The sequence below is a fragment of the Dermacentor albipictus genome, chromosome 5 (genome assembly GCF_038994185.2).
Source record: "Dermacentor albipictus isolate Rhodes 1998 colony chromosome 5, USDA_Dalb.pri_finalv2, whole genome shotgun sequence".
Classification (NCBI taxonomy): Eukaryota; Metazoa; Arthropoda; class Arachnida; order Ixodida; family Ixodidae; genus Dermacentor; species Dermacentor albipictus.
Window position 1 is genome coordinate 158,327,560 of NC_091825.1, and position 22,127 is coordinate 158,349,686.

The window sequence follows — 22,127 nt, forward strand, 5'->3', positions numbered from 1 at the left end:
TCTATACACGGAAGATCACAGCGACGGCGACGGCAAAAAGGCGCCTGGAGTGTCCATATAATTGCTATCGCAATAGAAGAAGTGCGTTTGGGCACAAATAATAATAATAGTAAGAAGAATCCAGAGCGCGGCACTATCGAGTGCTGCACCTTGATTGAAAATGGAGAAGAGGTATTGTCACTTTTACCTTGAGAGCTGCTTGTTTACGGAACAATTATGAATTATGAACGGATTCAACTGTCACCTTTTTTACAAGTAGAAGATATTACAACAAGAGCAGTATACACGGGACGCCGTCGAGCACTGACAACGTGCGAGAACGTGTGGCTATTGTGTCTCATGTTCCATGCTCGTGATGTCCCTTTGCGTCGAAACAACCAATCGGGCTTCGTGTAGGATCCCACGTACGCGAAGTGAGGTTCTGCCGTATAGTTGTACAGTCCTCAGCCGTAATCTAATCGTTGTTGTCCTGCCAATATTGTCCTCATACCGTGGACGTCATTGTCGGCGTCGGTCTGGAAGCCACCTTCATCAGAGACCTAAAATTTGTGATACCTTGAAGTAACATGGGCGTGCCCCATTATATTATATTTCTGTGTAATGGGTGTTTTTTTTTCTTGCGATAAGCGAGAGGAGTTCTCAAATTTATGAGTGAACACACTAAAAAAAGTCGCAGTTTCACCGGAAGGCGAAGCCTTGATTGCGATAGCAAATTAGCAGACAACCATAAGAAGAACGGTTAGTAATTATATCGGGCGTATCAACTTGCAAACAATCCCTTACTAACTAAATTAACAAGTATGGTGCCAGCGCGCAAAGCGTGCACGAACATATCCCACTTGATGACCGCAGGTACTTTCTTCAAAACGCTGGCGTGAGGAAACGCGGCAGCAGCCGCGAGCGAAGTGATCTTCACACTGTTTGTCGCTTCAACGCAAAGTGAGCGCCGACAACACACAGTACGCACAAAGCTACGAGTCACCGACGCACCAAGACTCTGACTCCAACGCAGATCGCCCTCAATATACTGCCGCGCGACCGCGCTCAGCCGCCTCATGCGCAGTTGTAGCCAGAGTAGATGTCCGCCCCCACTCCCTCCCCTCCCCTGGTGCCCCGTAACGTTGGGTTCCTCGCGCGCCACAGAAGCAGGCGCGCATCCTCTCCGCTTCCGTCCTTTTCGCGCAGGCAAGATTGAGCCGCGACCGTCGTCTCCCCTCGCACTCTCACTCGCACAGACAGCATAGAGCGCGTGGTGACAATGCTATCGCCCTTGGGCGTTATACGTAACATCGCGGCGACGCCGACGCTGACACCGATGGCAAAAGTGCACTTGGAGTCTCCAAATGATTGCTACAGCAATAATAAATGGTTGTCGATAACACGATGGTCGCAGTTTCTGGAGAAAGTAAAAAAAAAAGCAGACAAGTTGCATGGTGGCCTGAGAACAAGGCCTTCTACTTAGGACAGGATATCACTGACAAGATCGCCGATGCAATCCAATATCTTTCAGAGGCAGGCCATTGAACGAGAAATGATTTCTGAGCACTGGAAGAATGTTGATTGGAATGTCGACTTACACAGTTACAACAAGCACGTAACGCGACTTGCACAGAGCTATTATAAGGCATACAAAACTTTCCTCCGTTGTTACTGTCGCAAGTCAACGCTCTTCGACTTGCAGCGAAAATTGCGCAGGATTTGCAGGAGCAGGAATATCAATATTTTTCAAGACGATGGGAGAGAGCGCGGTAGGGAGGAAGGGGCAGCAGAAAAAGGACCAAGAGAGAGAGGGGGCGGCAGTTGTTTGGGGGGGGGGGGGCGAGAGGACGGAAGCTAAAGTCTCTGGAGAACTGGACAGAAGCCGTAGGTGACGTAGGCGGCGTGTTGGTGGGTTTAGAACAATGGTGCCCTCAGCTACTTAGTGTGAGAGCAACAAAAGGGATATGAGTTGAAAATATGACCTGAGTAGCCTAATACGCAGTGCACCGGGACATTTTGGAACGTTAGCTCCTGAATTTTTATAATACTCTGCACAGAAGGTCAACAGTGAGAGAATTGAAATCCGCTGATTTCCTGCACATCTGAGGTGGTGGACGGAACTCGGAGAAACCTCAATGATGTGGAAAATGAAGCAGCACGAGGACTTTTTAGACATGCTCTTCAAGACCGAGCAACTTACACTTCACCTGGGGAAGACAGGGATCGATTATTAACATATAACGAAATCACAAAGCACTATTATTTAAGCAGTAGGGAACACCCAGTGCCACACGGAGCTTTGCAGAGCCCAAGCGGTCGCATTACCTTTGCTACAAGCAAGGATATACCCAAGTCCAGATTTTATTAACAGGTTGTATCCGGAGAGGGAAACTCAAAGCAACTGAAATAAGTGCAATGACAACATTACTCTTGACCACATGCTTTGGCAGTGCTCCGCGGCCTTCACAGACTGTGACAAGGAAGAAGAATGGTGGCGGCAAATACTACACAGTGAATCACTCTCTGACCAATTACGGGCAGTCCAGAAGGCCGGCGATGTGGCTGAAGGGTTCGGCCTGACAGTCCAAACGTGGGAGCGGCCAGCGTCAACGGCCCGCGTGTGGCCGCAACGTTAAACACATTTCCCAGTGGAAATAAGTAGCAAAAAATTTACAAGGAAACTGGCACGACGGTAAACAAGAACAACTAAATAAAGGTACTTGCTTTCTTTATTAAGTAGCCAGTGACAGTAACCATGACACGATTGACATGAGCAGATGGTAGATACTGGCATAAGGGGTGGTAATTTTTAGGTTTGACGAACTTTTTAAAGAAAGCCTGCTGCAGATAGCATCATTCTAGTTGGTGAGCGGAATTATCGAGATAGGCAGACATTACTTCCATGAGAAATAACAACACATATTAAGCTAATTATTAAAAACAATTGATTGACTTAATCACCTTACAACGTTTATGGTAATTTACGAATTGCAGTCGGTAAGTGTACTAGGCGCATGCACTTAGACAAAATTTGCAGAATGACACTAGTTAAGATATATATGCCATGGTATTGGCTGTAAAAATACTGTTGCTCCACTTACTTTTTTAACAAGCGAACTTGTATGTACTGAAACATATAAGTAATTGGAAATCGCATGTATTTCGTCTGATATTTTTGGAAATATCTCGAAACTGATGTCATCCTAGAAATAAATTTCAAGTGGATACGTCTTGAATTTCCACCGGCTACAAATTGAAAATTGCAATATGTACTGTGAGGTAATTAATTATTTGAATGAGTGAATTTGTGAGAATGAGTTGAGTATGTGTTTCAATTTCTTGTGCTAGTACTGTCCACCTCTGAATAATGCAGCTCAAGAACGAGAATTAGGTTATCTGCCACAGGCAATTTTTAAAATCTCTGTAAAACAAAAAAAAAAGAATAATTACTGTATAATCTTCTTATCTATTGGTTAGATGTGTGTGCTAATTTCACTAAACATTATCCGCCCCTTAAATATGACAATTGAAATAATTGATGATACGGTAGAGTTATTGTGCGGAATTGCTTATTACATGATCCAGTTCTATTTTCACCTATCGCTTCACCTATCGAGCAAAATTTTGACATTTGCTTTTTTTTCTTATAAACTAAAAGCCGCCATAGTCGCAAGCGCTGTTAATGTGAAAAGTCATCAATCTTGATTACAATGCGAATGCAGCAGTGAAAAGTGCACGCCATAAGTCACAGAAGGTTTGTAATGTTGAACCAGTATTATTTCAAATAAGCACGGTAAAATATGATGGCCCAAAAGACAAATACAAGCGCCACCCAAGAGTGACGCGAACTCTATCAGCACGAATTATGAGAATATATTTTCGTGGCCCCAAACGACCGGCGAAATGCGGCGATACACATGTCTCTCGGCCACCAGTGCTATGGTCGCTCATTAGCATAATTCGCGTGATTCGTCGCGCCTTAAATTGTGGCGGAAAAGTACTACAAATGGCGGCCCAGCGCAAAATCACGCACCATCAAATTGACGTTTACAAAATGGCCTTTCCTGTGACGCTCCTCACGTGATATTGCTCCAGCCATCAGCAGGCTGAAATGGCGGCTGTTTAGGACCGCGGCCACACTTTCACGGAATTGCAGGTGTATTACATGGGCTTCTGCACGCTACCGTTCACTGTCTTTTTAAAGCGCTAACATCGAAATATAGCTTCCAAGGGCTAGAAAGAAATATTATTTGAAGATGTCTGCAGCACCGCGTCGCGTTTCGTCATATTGATGAAAACGTAAAATTGCATTTTGCGAAGCTTCCTCTTCCTGGCACACATGTCAAAGCACGCGCCCTTTCAACAGGCAATCAGATAGTCAACATGGCAGATAATAGCGGCTGTGATGCCGCTATACGTGTCAAGTGTGGAGGAAGAGGCGTCACGTGACAACCTAAAAGATACGAAAAGTTCTACCTACAAAAATGCAGCGTATACCACTCGATTGTACGCTTCAACTCTGAAAGAGAGCCGAGCCCTAGCCGCAGCCCACTAACAATTATGCACAAATTAAATAAGGTTTGCTTCTTTCTTTGACGCCAAGCGGTGTTGCGCATTTACAACAGCTATTCTTTACATACAAATATGTCTTTGTGTCATTGGTTTCAGAATGAACCATGAATTTTTTCGGCAATTTTTCGGCAATCGTGGTATAATGGCTCTGCCGAAGGTAATAGTTTAGCTTGAAACAACCAGCGCTTATTTACCACTTAGCCAAGTCGAGGCATGGAAAGTCCTTAAGCTGTCAGCGGACTGCAGCTAGCTTGGCTCTCTTTAAGACGCGAAGGGCAGGTGGACTGCGGTTTTGTGGGTGGAATTTGCTTATAATCCTTAGGTTTTAATGAACTACATTCGTAAAAAAATAGAAAGGAGCAGTAGGCCCCCGCCCCGTGACAGGCAAGCGGTAGCTACTAGTAGACGTGGCTCAAGCAAATATTCGTTATGTACGGACTTTGAGATCTGGGAGCGCGCCTGCCTTGCCGCGGCGCCATAGTATCTCGGAACTCATATCTAGTCTCGTTTTCTCGCTTTGGTCCGTGTCTTCCAGCGCTATCACCCCCATTGCTGTATCTAAACGACTAGCCCAAGCAACCATACTTCTAAAACAGCTAAAACATACGCTCCTGCAACGCCTAAATAGGCCAAGAAACCGAGAACGCGATCTCGAGAACAGTACTCAGTTGTATACTTTGTAGTCGGAGCTTGATGACTCAAATATAAAGCAAATAGGATTATCCGTTGGGAACGATAGCACCAAACAGTGCAGGTCGACGACTTCATGACGCGCAAGAACTTTACCACAAACCACGCTATTTTTTTAATGCTGCGGCAACCTTGCGAAGCCTATTAATGCGCAAAGTTTCTAAGGCAACCTCCCTCGGGAATGTGTCCGCCCGTCTGTCTGCATCGCATGACACGAGGCGCTCCAGGTATACACGGGGCATGAGAATGCCTTATGAGTACGTATGACTAGTGAGATGTATAAATATTACTGTACATAGGGAGTGCTGAATAGGTATTAAATGTAATTAACCTTAATAAAGGCCTCACAAGATCAATTACGACGGAATTAAGCTTAAATAAGGGTCGTTAATGCTAATGAAGGGCGAATAAGCCCGATGGAGTTTAATTACGACAAAATTACTTAAGCGTAATGACGAATAATTGAGGTTAAAAATGGATAGTGAGGCTAACTCGAATAAATTTAGGTTAAGTCTATTGCAATAGTCATGTTGGAATTACATGGTAAAAGTATTACAGCACGAGGCCCCAGAATTTTGAAAAGACTGCCAGGGGGACCTCCTATGATTACATATATGGGGTTACTATACAAATCAGCAAAGTACGGTCATGTGAACAATGATAATAATAATTAGGTAAGTTGATTTTCCGTAACCGAAAATTAGATACATAAGTTAATGGGAATGCTAATTATTGAAAAACATGAAAAATAATCGTAAGCATGTGAACAAGCAGAATAGCAACGAATATTAACAAGAATAATCAACCCAACCTGAGAGATTAAACTTGTTTCACTATCAATAATAAAAAAACGAAAGGTATACAGCAAAGTGACATACATATTAATAGTTAATTAAGAAATTAAGATGAGTTGGTTAATTCCTGAATTAAATATTTCTTTGTGCAGCGGATAATGTGTGAACGTTATCTGATGATTTTATTTCGAAAGGTAATGAATACCATATTGTTATGCCAGAGAAGAGGGCTGTGAGCTTGCCGTAATTCGCCCTTACGGCAGGTAAAAAAAAATATTATTGCACAGGAAAAACCGGGCACTGTTGTTCTTAGTAATGCGTTCAGGACCAATACATTTAATGAAGATGAGTATGATGAGCCTATATGTAATTATGGAGAGTTTCTGACGGAATAATTGTGGTAACGGGATAATGTTAAGTTTAGGAAACAATGACTTGCAGGACAAATCAAATGGGCTGAAAATCATTGGTTTGATAGCTTGGTTCTGAAGTCGGTGCAGACGTTCAATATGCGCAGAATAGGTATTGGCCCATGACGATACACAATACGAACGATGGCTATGAATATAAGCAAAATACAAAGATCGTACAATGTGAGGTGGAAAATAAGTTCTTGTCTTGACAATAATGTGGATGCCAAATGCAGTCTTTTTCACGAGTGATTGGGCGTGTCCATGATATTTAATTCAGTAAATAAAATGACACCGAGGAACCGCGCTTTGTTTGAAACCTTTATGACGTAATCCCCAATGTCAACAGAAGGTGGGAAGTTTATTGAAATTTGCTTGGAACGAAACACCATAAATGTGGTATTAGTGGGATTAATGTACAGATGATTATTTTGGCACATTAAAGTAATATTTTTAAGGCAGTGTTAAGGTTAGACTGGAGTGTGGCATTTGGTTTACTGGATGTAAATATGTGTCATCAGCGTAAAGTAGGCACTTGGTCTTAGTAAGAATAGTGGATAGGTCATTAATAAACATGAACAATAAAAGTTGGCCTAAAATTGATCCCTTTGGGACTCCTACGTTAATTAGCTCGGGCGATGAGAGATGGCCGCTAAACTGTACCACTTGAGACCGGTTACTCAAGTATTCCCTGAGAAGGTTCAGTGGATGACCAGATATACCAATCATTCGAGTTTAACAAGTAGTATGCAGTGGTTTATGGTGTCGAATGCCTTCATCAGATCACTCAATAACGAACCCACAATTAGACCTCTGTAAATAGCTTGCTTGATTTCTTCAGTTAAAGTAATAAGTGCCACTTTGGTTGAATATCCTTAGCGAAATCCGAATTGCTGAGGAGACAAAAAGGTATATTTCTTTAAGTAACGTATTGATCGAGTGTGGAATAGCTTTTGAATCACTTTACCAAAGAAAACGAAGAATACAAATTGGCCTGTTATTCCCTACTGAAGTCTGATCACCTTTCTTGAAAACAGGAACTATTCTAACAGCTTTAAGACGCATGAAAAGCACGCCTGCAGAGATCATCTTTTTAATGATTAGTGCCAAAACTGACGATATTTCATGGGAAATTAGTTTTACTTTAAAAGGATCAATGTGGTCTAAGCCAGCACTTGTAGTCTTAAAAGATCTGATGACCTGGTGAACTTCATCTGCAGTCGTCGAATGCAGATAAAAGGAATGGCTGCAGCGAGGTGTATGATGTAAAGGACACGCCCCCTGCTGCGTATCCGTACTTGTGCAAAAATGCTCACTGAATGTGTTAGCAATTCTAAGAAGGTCAGCATATATTTGGCCGCCTTGCTTTATTTTTATTGTGGTCTCTGAGTAAGTACTTCTCTACAGAAATTCTTCAGTAATTTTCCACCAGCGCGTTGTATTACTTGTGTTTTTTACAATAAGATCTGGGTAATAACTGCGCTTAGCGCACCTTAATAAAAAAGATAACGTTGCAGAGTATTTCTGAAAGCGGGATTTTATAGTAAGGTTAAAAGGCGGTGAATTTATTTCTTATGAAGGCTATTCTTCTAATTATTGGACTTTAACAGCGAGTTAGTATTCCGCGAGTAATCAGCGAGTGCTTAATCAAAGGCAAAATCCTGGATACGATGATGAAGGTGATCGATAAATGGAAGCTACAATGCTATTACGACTGTTAATTGATATAACACTATGCTTAAATTCAAGTGAAACAGATTCATAGGGAACATATTTAAATGTGATATTAAGACGATGCATGTATGTTAAGGACGAGTTTACAAGCATGCGACTTTCACCACCACGACGCAATTCGCGATTGCAATATTCAGAATGATAACCTGGTAATCCTTACAAGTTGCCTTCATTGCCAGATAACAATATTTCAAACAAACATATGACAGAGAATTAATGATCAAGTAACGAAAGAAACGGAACAAGATCAGCATGGTGTTTTCTAAAACTGCGGATATTTACTGCAGAGTCGATAATGCTGATGAGTTTTCATGTAACAAATCTGTAGTTTGTCAGCACGTGCAGATAGCCATAACGATTTAAGGATGGTTTAAAATGAGAAACGACAGCATATCTATCGGAAGATACGAAAGTCTTCTGCACATGCAACACACAAGGATCAGTACTTGCACACAGCCGCAACCACTTCTGCCCAAATGACAAGCAACGGCAAGCGATGGCCTTCTTGTAGGGACTTCGTGTCTGGCAAACGGCGAACGCAGTAGCTGAAGTTTAGTGACGAAGTTGCAAGATGGTGCACATGCCGTGGATACAGCAGCAACCTAACAGTGCTGACCAGCGGACCATGACAATTAGATTCGTAACCTAGACGGAGTAACTCAAGGATCAGAGCTCGCACACAGCCGCAACCACAGCTGTCCAAAATTTAGGTTATGTAAATAAGCCTAATCAAGATTATTTAACGAGAAAATCATTATTTATAAACAAGAATTATTAAGGGCACTTAAAATTAATACGGCCTAATTGGATTTGAAGAAACTTATTTTGATTAAGGCTAATCACTGTCAATTAAGAGCAATTCAGAGGAGTCAAGCCTAACTTGGACTAATAATTATGGATGAATAAGTTCAAAATAACTGAGAAACGAAACTGAGTAAACATTGCCAGCATACCACCACAGACGTACGAATTCGCCGGAGACGTACTTGCACAAGACGAGCGGCCAATTAGAATGCTTACGTATTAGGCACCTGTCAAGTCCCATTATGTATTTTCTGCAGTAATTTTCCTACTCTAAAGCCACTGTGAGGCCCAGGCGTCAGAGGAGCTGGTTTGCCCAGGCTAGTTGAGCAACGTCATGCTTAAATGAAATTGCGCGACATAAAAAACGACACGGACGTGAAAGAAGACGACACACCAAGCGCAAACTTTCAACTAAGTTTATTGTGCCACTGCGTCATTTTATACATGGCATGCACGTAGATCGCGCATGCGCTTACACGGAAATGAAGTGCGAAATCATGTAACATGGTTACGTGTCGTGTCGTGCTCCATCCTACATTTCTTCCTTCATCCTTGGCATGGAGGAAAGAAACAAAATAGGAGAGGCCCTGATGTCGCGTTCTTGAGCCGGAATTGCAGCCTTGTTAGTGTGCCATTGCCCTTTGCGCCTCCAATCAGCTTGCCAGAGCAGATAGGCGTGAGCTTTGAAGTTGCATTGCTACGAACCGCTGGGAGTGCGTGCGGCTGACGCGTGTCAAAACAAAGCCTATGAAACTTCTGTAACAGTTTTAGTGAAGCCGACGCGCTCCTGGGCTTTACCGTGGCACGTTGAAGAAGATGACGAAGATGCTCACCGTGATTACTCGAGTATCTCTGTTGCAGGCTGACACTTAGGCTCACAGACACATAACACAATTTTAAAGCTTTACACCACACTACAAAGTCAGCTTGTCTTGCGAACAGAATGTACTACGAGAAAGACACGATAAAAAAAATCTTATCTAACTTTTTTTATCGTGTCTACGGGCGAGACTGCAAGTTCTGCCCGCCGGACACGCCCAACACCTTGCGCCATATGGTGCTTGGATGAAGGAATAATCGAGAAGCACAACCATCATCATCGCCACCAGGTGATAACATGCAGAAAGAGGCGGATTCAGAAGAAGAATTGGAAGACAAGTGGGAGGCTCTGCTGGTGACGCAAGACCCTGACAGCCAGCTGCGGTTGGTGAACAGGGCTCGGGCGGCGGCAGCGAGCCATGGCTACCTGGACGGAGGAGGCCACCCATTTTTGGGCTCAAGAAGCCTGGTCTCATAATAAAGTTTATTTCTCTCTCTATCTCACTTTTAAGAGGCCGAGAGCAGCAGCGAGAGCTTCAGGAGCGTGGCTGTTATAGCAGCGTTGATGTTTGGCGCACCAGACCCTGTGCTCCATTGCGAAAAACATCACGTGGCTTCCGCCATACACGCTTCAAATGATGCGGGCTAGCCGAGGCCTCTCCTACGCTTTCCTTCCTCCTTAATCCACTCTGTTGAGAGAGCCGCTGGCGACATTACAGTGTTAAATATGGCAATACCATCTCCGCATATCTCAGCACGCATCGCCGCGAGCAAACTGCAGATACCCTGCGCAGTGATTTCACATTTTCTTATTGTAATGTCATCGTCGGTACATTTACAATGGTTTCCATAAGTGACGTAATGCATGTATAATTTTCATCAACTGGTGTTTTGCCCCGCGAGATGCAGTCGCGCTGTCGTCCTCCAAACGCCTTTTCGGCCTCGCCTTCCGCGACTTCTGCGAATACCTCTTTCACAGTTTGGCCGGCGCTTGCAGCATTCCTGGCGACGCCAGGATTACCGACTTCGCCCCTGTTCAGCGCGTTGAACGTGGCCCACAGCAGCACGGCGAACAGTTATTGCCGTAACGCGTGCACGGTGAGCGATCAGTTTCTTTTTTTTTTTTGGCGAAGGCGCAAGCTCAAAGCAATCCCTTCAGTGCACCCGAACTGTAGGCTAAACCCGCCGTGTTTGCTCAGTGGCTATGGTGTTGGGCTGCTGAGCACGAGGTCGCGGGATTGAATCCCGGCCACGGCGGCTGCATTTCGATCGGGGCGAAATGCGAAAACACCCGTGTACTTAGATTTAGGTTCACGTTAAGGAACCCCAGGTGGTCGAAATTTCCGGAGTCCCCCACTACGGCGTGCCTCATAATCAGAAAGTGGTTTTGGCACGTAAAATCCCATAATTTCAATTTTCAAAAAAGAATAGCTACGCCCCCTCCTCTTCTATCGCGGTCTTTTCGCAATATTCTGTAGTTGATCGGGACAAATTCGCTATCACATATATCTTCATTTAACCACGTTTCCGTCAATACGGCAATATCGGGGTCAAGCGAGCAAAGGATGCCTTCGAGCTCTTCTACTTTGTTGAAAACGCTGTGGCAGTTAAGGTTTAAGATGGTGAATGGTGATTGGCAAGTGTTAGTGCGTCATTTGCTCCTTCTTTTTAGCTTACAGCGCTTGTCCTTTTCCACATCCCACACAAACATTTCACCATCAATGCTGCATTTATCAAAAACTAATTTAACTTTGGAGCCCTGATCACGTTCTTCTTTGGAGCTTTGCCATAATTTTTTTCTGATCTCCCGCACTTTCAAAGAAAGTCCTCTGTTATAGAAAGCGTTGTTCCTTTAAGCTTTTTGCACTCTTTCAGCACTGAACTTTTATCGCGATAGTCCAAGAATCTTAGAATCACGGGGCGTGCTGTTTCCTTTTTCTTTCCTAGCCTCTGACATCTTTCTACATTATCAATAGTAAGTTCAAGCCTTTCCTTGAACACATCTTTTTTGATCACATTAAAGAGACTATCGTTCGTCTCCCCGTCTTGTTCATTTAGGCCATACACGATCAAATTGTTTCTTCTAACTCTGTTTTCTAATTCATCGACTTTACATAGCAAGCTGGAGACATTATTTTCCAAATCAGTTACTGTTTTTTTACATTAATAGCATCTGTTTGTAATAAACGTAAAGTACTCAGTTGAGCTTCCAAGCTGAACATGCGTTCTTTTAAATCAGCGATATCAGTTTCAATTTTACTCTGTTTAGCCAGTACATCATCGATAGAAGCAGTCATGCCACTTTGGCCAGATAAAAGTTGCGACAACATTTCCTTTTTCACTCAACGTCGCCACATTCCAAAAGACTCATCTTGAATGGTAACAAAGCTCTCAAAACGCTTTTTACAGTCGTCAGTATACTACGCAAACGACTGTGTGGGCAACACAGCAGCAGCAGGAATCGATTATCGGATCGGATGCAGTACGAGTTGTCCAAGTAACGTACCTGCGCAAACAAGAAGAAGCGTTTAGGCAACATGCTGAAGCTGCTGCTGCTGCATTGCCTACTGTCGGGGCGCCGGAACCAAGGTAAATGTACCTGGTAGCGAAGCTTCCATATAAGCCCTTACGTTCAAAACATGGCTGTCCATCGGCGGTCCGTGGGGCTTAGCGCCATCTGTATGTGGTGGGAACACTTCCGGCGGAAGAAAAAATAATGTGACGCCATGTCCGTTAAAAGCAGAAGTGACGTCATTTTGTTTTCGAAGGCGCGAAATTTGTTTTGTTGTTCTTCCTTTGGAGCTATAAATTCAAATGCCCCGCCATTCGACTTGATGGGCGTTTCGAGCTTGCAGCGTGGAAAGCGATGCAGGAAAAGGCCAGCCGTACGGTTGTCGAAATCGCATCCCTGCACAGAACATACTTTCTTTGGAGGCCGACGAAAGCTTTAGGTGTAGAGTGCTGATCCTATTGTTGGATGCCAAGCCCGTCGGCCAGCGCAGTCGTACGAAAACAACTACACAATTATCTGGCGGTCGCAACTCACTACTTTTGACTGAAAAGATTAAGAAGCAATGAAGCTACCCGCGTCACCAAATTCGGACAAACTTCGACAAGCAAGAAAGCACAAACTGTGAGGGGGGCGTATTTCAACAGGTGATACGAGTGCGCCTTTCTGCCCATTTCAAGCGTGCATTGCATTGCGAGTGATAGTGGCGTCAACGCCCCCTGTAGCGATGGGCGCTAAAAAGAAATGCATTTATTAATAATAATGAAATAAAACTTGTATTTTCTTAACTCGTCACGAATATATAAAATTGACTAGGAATTTTATTTTCGTTGAATGAATCTAACTGTGTCTCGTTTGAATTAAAAAACGCGTTTTTCTTTCCCAATATTTGTTCCCTCCAAACATAGTCGCGCTTCAATCGCTGCTCCCATAACCCCCCATGCTGATGTCGGTGACAATCTGTACTGAACCGCTTTTCGCCCGAAGCTTCGCGACCTATTTGAATCGACCTTGCCGGAACGGCGCAGCTTTTGTACTGATAAAGCTTGACGTCACTGATCCGATGGCGTCCCCTGTCGGAGTGGCCACGCTAGGAGCATCCACAGGAGTGCGCATAATTGCCAGATGAAGAAAGTGCGCAGGAAATTTACGCCAGTCATACGCCTGGACGATCGGCCAGAACCATGACGAATTGCCGGCAACAACCGCGTGTTCAACCGGTGCAAGACACGCCATGCCCCGGTGACGTACGGCATGACCAGCGAATAAATCCAGGAGCTGTGCAAACAAGAAGAAGCGTTTAGGCAGCATGCTGAAGCTGCTGCTGCTGTATTGCCCACTGCATTGCCCAAAAACAAAGTATGGAATGCCTTAAATAGCCTTTGTTATATATACCTAAGAAACTGCACACTGAATTCACTGGAGACGCAAATAAGTTAAATGAAAGCTATGTGCAGCAACCGGACCTCAGAGTATATATATAAGCCTGGTCCACCGATTAATTACATTGCAGACCAACTTACCAGCAACATTCTAACTTCGTTATTTGGGCTAAACTGCTGCTTTGATTAGTCTAATGGGAAATCGCATGCTTAAAAAGTGCATGAAAGAGTGCGGGATTGAAGGGACTATCGATGCTCCCATCAATTTACCGAATTTAATTAAAGGTAGTCAGGCTGCTCATGCTGAATTGCTTAAAACTTATCTTCTTGTAAGCGCAAGATATATATGCTTTGCGATATGTAAAAACTAGAAATATATCACATCATGAAACGAGTACATATAGTGTAGTGTTACAGGTATATCTTAAGCACAAAAATCTCCTGATGTAGTAGTGCATAATATTGAACGCTTTATTTTATTTTCATAATTCGTTCTACCCCATTCTTGAAAAGAGGGAATGCGGCATTGACTATACTCCGGCTTGTGCAGCACAGAATTTTGACCTACACAGTAGTGCAAGTAGGCGCGCCTATGTTCTGCATTTCCAAACAATAAACTTCTATAAAAAACCTGCAAGTATATTATCTGCTCATAAGTATACGTAAAGCGCATGCACCTCTCAAAAGAATAGCGCATGATTGTTGACGTGGCCTTTTCTGCTTTCTTTTCTTTTGTTTATTTCACCTAGGCCATTCTGGCTACTGGATATGTTCTGCTAAGTACCTGCCTATTCTCGGCCAGTCCCACCAAATCAATATGTGACACCGCGATATAGAAGGTATATGTAAAACCTTCGAATATATTTATACTCATGCCGCACGTCTCCCTGCCATACACCTCTTCCCCTTTCTTTCCTTGACAAACATGGTCGCTGTCCTCGTGGCGTCGCTGCGTCGACATCTCACGTTGTGCATCCGGGTAGACTACTGTTTGCACTTAGGCGCAGGCTGCGAACGAATTAGTGCTTAAATATAAACATTGCATGAAATTATGACCATTGCACGAGATTATGTGTGGCATTGTTGTAAAATAAAGACAGTTGTACGCATCGCTCTTAGTTTCGTAGCAATAATTTAACCGCTTAACGAAAGGCTCGCTTAGTATAGTTTACAACATGTAGGTTGGATCTACATAATGTTGTTCCATTACTACATTTCAGTTAAAAAAAGAACAGTTCATTTCTTTATGCTTCCCTTGGATTAATTACCTGTTGGCGTCGTAAATATTTGCTTTGAATTTCGTAAGCCTAACGCAATTCGTTCTGAAGTAACTCTTCAGAAATTTTAAATGTGCACAGTGAGAGTGATGCAGACTTCTTAGAAGACACAGAGCGACGCAGTCGCTTGCAGAAACAAGGAGCAACGCGTCATTACTTAGAGAGATACTTAGAGATACATTACTTAGAGATACATTACTTAGAGATACATTACTTAGAGAGATACTAAAAGAATGGCAAAAGGCTGTGAGCTGTTTAGCGGAACGTGGTGTCCGGTTGTTATCTTACATTGGGGAACGAGGGAGGCAGATAAGAAGAATGTAGACAACAGAGGCACGCGAGCATAGCCCGTGACGATCACCAGGCACCAAGGGCGTAGCGAAGAGGGCGGGGGGGGGGGGGGGTGAGGGGCTTATGGCGTTCCAACACCCCCCTCGCCCGAATTTTTTTGTGCTGTCATGCACCGGCGACCAAAACAACCCCCGGCGCCGGAAATCATTCTGGAATTTGTCTAGAATGTCTTTTCCACTCTCGAGAAGTCATTTCACTGCGAACAAAGTAAACTCGGCCTCGATATAGCCGGGAGCGTCGTGCTTAAGATTTTAAATTCCGGAACATTGTGGGCTTAATGTTCATGCAAGTTTTGACGCCAAAGGTGCATTGACTTTTATTAAGTTGTGCATCGGACTATACAGCGAGACAAGCCAAATCAACACACTATTAGACAAGTTGACAAAGCACGCAGTGAAGTGCGATGAGACGAAGTGTTGTGGTGGTTCCTTTGTGCCGTCCTGTCACAGAAAAGAATATCAACATTTTTTTTTTGCCTGTGCCAAATCATCCATGTCAAGACACTAAAGGCAGCAAAGGTAACTACGTCCTTATTTATTTTTCTGCTTTAACTTTCATTCTCGAGGACACATTGAGCCTTTTTAATTTTCTTGTTCTCGCTACCCGCGGAGCCCAGGCTGCCAGAGCCAATTAAAGCGCATGCGTTTTTCTTGTGTTGCCCCACCACCGTGCGGCGCACTTTGGTGCGCGCACGTTTTTGTCTGACCGAATGGATTTTTGCCTGGCAGAGTTTTGGACGCTATCTGGCCAGCAGACGAGTAAAAGAAACAATGGTCGCTAGCCGCTATCACTCTCACGTTTTCTTCGATATTCCTTCGGTAGCCACATTAGGTGCCCAACATAGGCATTGGATAGTGGTCAACATGCTTTCCTTCGTTTATTTTTTTCATTTTGGATCTCCAGTCCCACAAAAGAAAAATGGACGACATTGTTGCGGCACAGCGATTTGTCGCATGGTGAAAGTTCGATTTCGTTACTTCTTTTGCGGAAAGTAAAGGGCCAGGGGAAACTTCACTTTCTGGATACTCTTATTATTTTATTGCGATAGCAATTATATGGACACTCCAAGCGCATTCCTGCTGTCGCCCTCGTGTTCCGTATAAATTCCAAGGGCGATAACATCGTGACCGCACCCCGCATGCTGCATGTGTGAGTGAAAGCGTAGGGGAGGCGGGGGGGGGGGCAAGTGGCATGGGTGATCCCACGATGGTGGCTCATTCTTGTGTGCACAAGGGAGAAAAGAGAGGAGGAAGCATGCCGCCTTCCGCCGCACGCGATATATCGGGGGGAGTGAAGGGAGGTGGTGGGCGTAGCGGGCCTTATGATTCTGTGATCTGTGAATGTGTAAATGCCCAACAAATTTATTTGCCTGGTTTGATGCATTACATACAGTGACTTTTTCTTAGATATGCAGATTTATTGGAGACTTATACGTATATTTAAATATCTTGTTGCGAACTTTTGTGTATACGCGCAGTGAACTTTGTTTCCAGTGAGACTTCTTTTTGCCCTTTATCAAGCTGTACCTTCGCATTTCTCACGTACGAGGGCGAGTTAAATGAAAGTGAGCCAACCAACCCCACGCAATAATGACTCGGTTCATTATCTCCGAGGCATGCGCGTAGCACACAGGCATTTCTCATTTATAAAAGTGACACGCAGGTGTGAGGATAAATGTTCTTTATTTCTCTCATAAACTGGGTTGAACATGGTTGCGTGACATAATGGACGCTCTAAAAGTTGAACAGCGTGGTATCGTGAGGTTTTTGACAGCTGAAGGTGTTACCTAAAGATTTCCAGTGACTTAGCTTGGCTATGCCAGGATATACGTAGCGAAAGCTAAGGCATAGCATAGTTGGCCTTGGTTAATCTTGATTGCAAGTCCAGGTTAGTCTGGTTGTCTAGCTATGTTGCGGTGTTGAGCCAGTCGTTCAGCGCGCTGTTCGTCTGTTTCTTTGGCGATTCATTTTTCTTCATCTAGTTCTGATGTCGATTCCAGGCCTCCTCCTGCTTGTCAGAATTGTCGCCGTCCATACTGCCGCCTCAACTATGGTTGCGGCGCACGAGAGCTCTCCTTTTTAATCGTCCGACACGTTATCAGGCATGCGACGCAGCTAGCAAAACGAGCGGAGGCGATCGCAACGACGAGGAACGCAGTATGACGTCATACCAAATGGCGGCGACAGAAAGGTGCGGCGCTGCGCAGTGGCGGAACACCTGTGGCTCGGTGCTACTAGTGGTGCATGCGCAGTAGTGACTAAGGAGCGAGAGAGAGAGAGAGAGAGAGAGAAAGAGAAATATTCGCGGCGAGGCACGCATTGTGACGTCATGTGCCTCCTCGGAGCACCGCCACGGCGAAATTGCAAGTTCGCGGCCAGTAAAGCTTTCGCTTTAAAAATAAATGATTCGTCGTATCACTGCCATGTACGTTGAACATTGCATTCTGTTGACCACTGTGAAGCGTTGGAGCAACGGTTCAAAGAAGTACTTGAAAGTTGCAAAGACGATCCAAGGCCGGGTCAAAGCCACTGTGCAATCACACCCAACGCAATTGCAGTTTGATGAGCTGATTAGACAAGAAAGGAGGACAAGCATCAATGAAATGGTAGATCGTGTGAACATCAGCCACGGTTCTGTTCACACCATAATTCATGAACATCTCGGTTATCGGCTCTTGTGTGCGCAATGGATGCCCAAGATTTTGAACCACCGCCAGAAGACGGAGAGGTTCGACGCTGCCTTGACTCATATGATCCTGTGTCAAAAGGAGGGTGACTTCTTCTTGTCTGCAGTTGTCACCCGGGACGAGTCGTGGGGTCACTATTACGAGCCTGAAACACGACGGCAATGCTTACAGTGGCAACATTCCCCAAAGAAAGCAAAGGCCGTCATTTCTGCCAGGAAGGTGTTGCTGACTTTTTTTTTTATCTCCAGGGCCCATTACTGATCGAATTCGCTGAACCTGGACATACTATCAATCCTTTCCGATATGGTGAAAAGCCGGATCGGTTGCGGTGCCACAATCGAGAACATACGACGCGGAAAACTGACGAATGAGGTCATCTTGCTCCATGACAATGCCCATCCCCACGTAGTTGCTGTGGTTAACACAAAACTGGCGAAGTTCAAGTGGGAAATGCTGCGACATCCGTCATTCCGCCCAGGCATGTCGCCTTGTGACTTCCACAATTTGGGGCAATTGAGAAACAGCTCAAGGGAACCAGGTTCGTGTCGGACAATGACGTGAAGAAGTCAGTTACATAGTTTTTAATTAAAGCAGCAGCCCAAGGAGCTTTATGAGACGCGAATCACGCGACTCGTTAGAAATGAAGTGCCCCGTTTGATATGTTCGCATTGGCTCATTTTCATTTGACTCACCCTAGCATATCTTGCAAAACTTCTACTTCTTATGTGTGCTCTCTGTTGTGACTCTAATTTTGGTGCAGTTACTCACGATACACGACCCGTGACGGTCCTCCTGCACAATACATTGGAAAGAAGGACAGCGCCGCTGAGATTTGCCCCTGGCCGTTGCACACGTACAAAAATGTAAACAAGGTTCTTGAATGACAGTTTCAATAAAATATTTGTCCTCAACTTCTTCATTTCACGGCGTTTACATTTGTCATATCAGCGGTATGCACTGCTTTGCTGGTTTCGAACTATAGTTCTAATGTTCGTGTGATTTTTTCTTTACTTATTAAATAGACCAAGAATATGGAAGCATTGATATCAGTTATTTTGGGCACAATTTTTGGGACATACGAGTATATTCTTCTTAAAAAAAATAAATGTTTTACTTGTCTTGACAGTACGTAGCGTTCAAAAATTTGTTTGCAGCTATTATTTATGTATTTCATCCCTCTACTAATTCCATAAGGAGGAGGCCATAGAGTTTCTCACTATAACACCTAGAGGGTAATCTGGCGCCACCGTCTATGGGAGTTTCTTAAGGGGGCACCGTGCCCTCATGGGAATGACGGTATATGTGTCTGCGAGGCTCGTGTTGGTTGGTGTTGTAAGCGGCTTCGTCTAAAACGTGGATATGGCTACGCAAATAACGCGTTCTCAAAATAAAATCTTCATAAAATGTTTCCATTCACGCATATTACATCTTTACTCACCCACGATGCATGACCAAGCGAAGAAAAGCAAGAACAAACAACCTGTTTCAAAGCGAGCGCCAACTTTCTCGTCTGTCTTCCAGATTTAGCGGCCCGCTGATACTTTTTACGTAACATATAATCGTACACACAATAACAAGTTCTCATAGTTAAACAAAACATGTTTTCGCGTAATAATAAAGCTAAAACAGCTTTTCACGTGCTGTTTTAGTAGAAAATGAATCATTGTGACAGACGGAACGGTACTTGCCAAGCGCGTCTTCAAGGTGTCCTGTCTCTACGAGAACGATGCCAATCCGAAGTCACAATATACCGGCATTCCCATGCATACCACAGCGCAGCAGCGCCAGATTTCCCTCTAGGTAATGTAGTCTATGAATCTATGGAGGAGGCCAAACTGCAACGTGACCCCTCCCCCCCCCCCTTTCCCCCCAACTAAATTTCTGGCTACGCCACTGCCACGCGCGATTGCAGTACCGAATCGCTATTGAGAAAACATTTAGACTAACGCCGCAGAAGGTCCTCGTGAAGTGAGGATGTTAACTGCTGTACTCACCACATCAGGAAAGAAAGGTTGTATGAGAGCAAAGCATGCGGAAATCCAGAACTCTGTGTGAACTAGGGGCACCAGCCAGGCATGGCTCTTGACTTTGTTTACTGCGTATTGTACTCCTGTCCGTTGCTGCGAAGCTTCTTTCACTTCGCATAGCGTTACCGTGCACACCTGGCCATTGCGCTGATTGTTCGCATCATTCGATAGGTGGCCAGATCAGTCGATGCTGCACACACCGTCGCCTGCCGCATTCAATCTCTCTGCACACGATCTGCCGCTCATTGCTCAGCGGAGAGGACGCAGTGACTCCTGGCAAATGAGTGGGAAGGCTCAGGGCATGCATGCACATTTTTTGTTATAGCGAATGGGCGATAAAAGTACAGAAATAAAAAGCCGCATGGCTTTTCGCGAAGCGGAGCTTTCGTATATTGTACAATACCCAGTCGCTCTCGTAGAATGTGGGACGTGCAACCACGCCATCCGCACTAACAGATTCTGCACCTGCGAGACCAATTTGCCGTCACGTCTTGAATATGATTTCGAGTTAGGGCACGAACAAAACACATGGCTAGTGCTGCTCGTCGGCAGCACCAAAAAAAAAACGACTTTGTTGTAGCACATAGGGGAACGCTTAGTGAATCAAAACAATATTGCAGCGCGATATTGCACCATAACTACGAGAGCGGGACATCACATTCTGTGGTGTATTTTTTAGTTAATTATGGTGAAATGCAGCCACTATGGCATCTATGAAAAACTGTTTATGTAGAGCTCGATCCTCGGTGGGGCTAAGCAATTGACTTGTGACGAAGGGTGTTGTAATACCTGCCGACTCTCCCGAAAGTCTGCCCCAACCTTACTTAAAACGAAAGAAAAGCGTCCGGAAGCACCGCCGCATCGTAATTGCCAGCATGCGGTAGTTCATCCGCCGCAGTCAGAATTAAATCCAAGTCATTTGGGTGGAGACAGTGCAGGCCTAATTCAGTTGGCTTCACGCCGAGACAAGCGTTGAGGAATGCAAGTGGGTATAAAGGTCTAATACTCGTTGCATAATGGGCGGTTTTATTAAGTCAGCTTTGGGGCTTGACACTTACGTCATGTGGTAAAGCGTATTGCTACTGGAAAGGGGCCGAGGTCACGGGAATCGCTAGACGTACCTTAACTATACACACGCGTACGAACTGTCTCCGCTCACAGTACGAGCGCCGAGACGTCTGATAACTGAAGTAGCAGATCATTCAGAGCTGCTCTTGGCATTACTGTGCGCAATCCCCCCCCCCCCCTGCCCACACAAAAAAGAAGTAGAACGACAAAGAAAACAACACATTAATAATAATAATAATAATAATAATAATAATAATAATAATAATAATAATAATAATAATAATAATAATAATAATAATAATAATAATAATAATAATAATAATAATACATCTTTTGTCAGTCCCTGTATCGTGCATTGGCAGGCCCCTGTGCTGTGCAATACTTTCAGCTCTTACGTGTGTGTGCTCGCACCACTTGTTCATCTTTCTCTCTTTCCCTCTTCATTGCCTCTTCCCTTTGCGCCAAGGTAGGTTTGCAAACCAGCTGCAACCTAGTTAACCTCCCTGCCTTTCTTATTTCTCTCTCTCAGCCCGTGGGACCTCCCTTGACCGTTAAGCCAGTTTGCTTTCATCGAAAGACATATTGCAGCCATGATGTTTGCGTCGCTGCTGCAGCCGTAAGTAAGGTCAAAAGAAAGCTTTTTTAAGCTTTTTTTATTTCATTGTGTTGCAAGCAAAAAGATTTAGTCAGCCTACAGTGATGACGTATACTTCTTTTGATGTGGCAATGGCAAGAAAATATTAATAATGGAATATGAAGGAGTGTCGAAATTTGAATTGGGCAAAGGACAAAGACCGCTAAAATGAACACATCAAGTTCAGATGTAATCCGACGATCGAAAGCTCAAAGAATGAGAGAAATCATTGAGAAGTTGAGAAAAATAAGCGGAACTAGAGCTATCCCGTCACTGTGAGGTCCAGTTGCGATTTGAGTAGAACAGGCGAAGTTTACCTTCTGCTGGTAGCACTGCACGGTCGGACAGATGTGCAAGTTTGCAGGGCGGCTCGAATGGGAGGCGACTACCG

At 44.3% G+C, this 22,127-nt stretch overlaps 1 long non-coding RNA gene across 6 annotated transcripts in view; it reads left to right on the forward strand.

The window, feature by feature from the left end:
- Positions 1–22,127, forward strand: part of LOC135916647 (uncharacterized) — a 465,480-nt gene that overhangs the window by 140,355 nt on the left and 302,998 nt on the right. For 3 of the 6 annotated variants that reach the window (XR_011514682.1, XR_011514681.1, XR_010569009.1), the window contains exon 3: positions 21,632–21,718. This is a non-coding gene — a long non-coding RNA (uncharacterized lncRNA). Of the gene's footprint in view, positions 1–14,442; positions 14,533–21,631; positions 21,723–22,127 lie in introns of all 6 variants that reach the window. The other 3 variants (XR_011514685.1, XR_011514684.1, XR_011514683.1) reach the window with 2 other exon arrangements.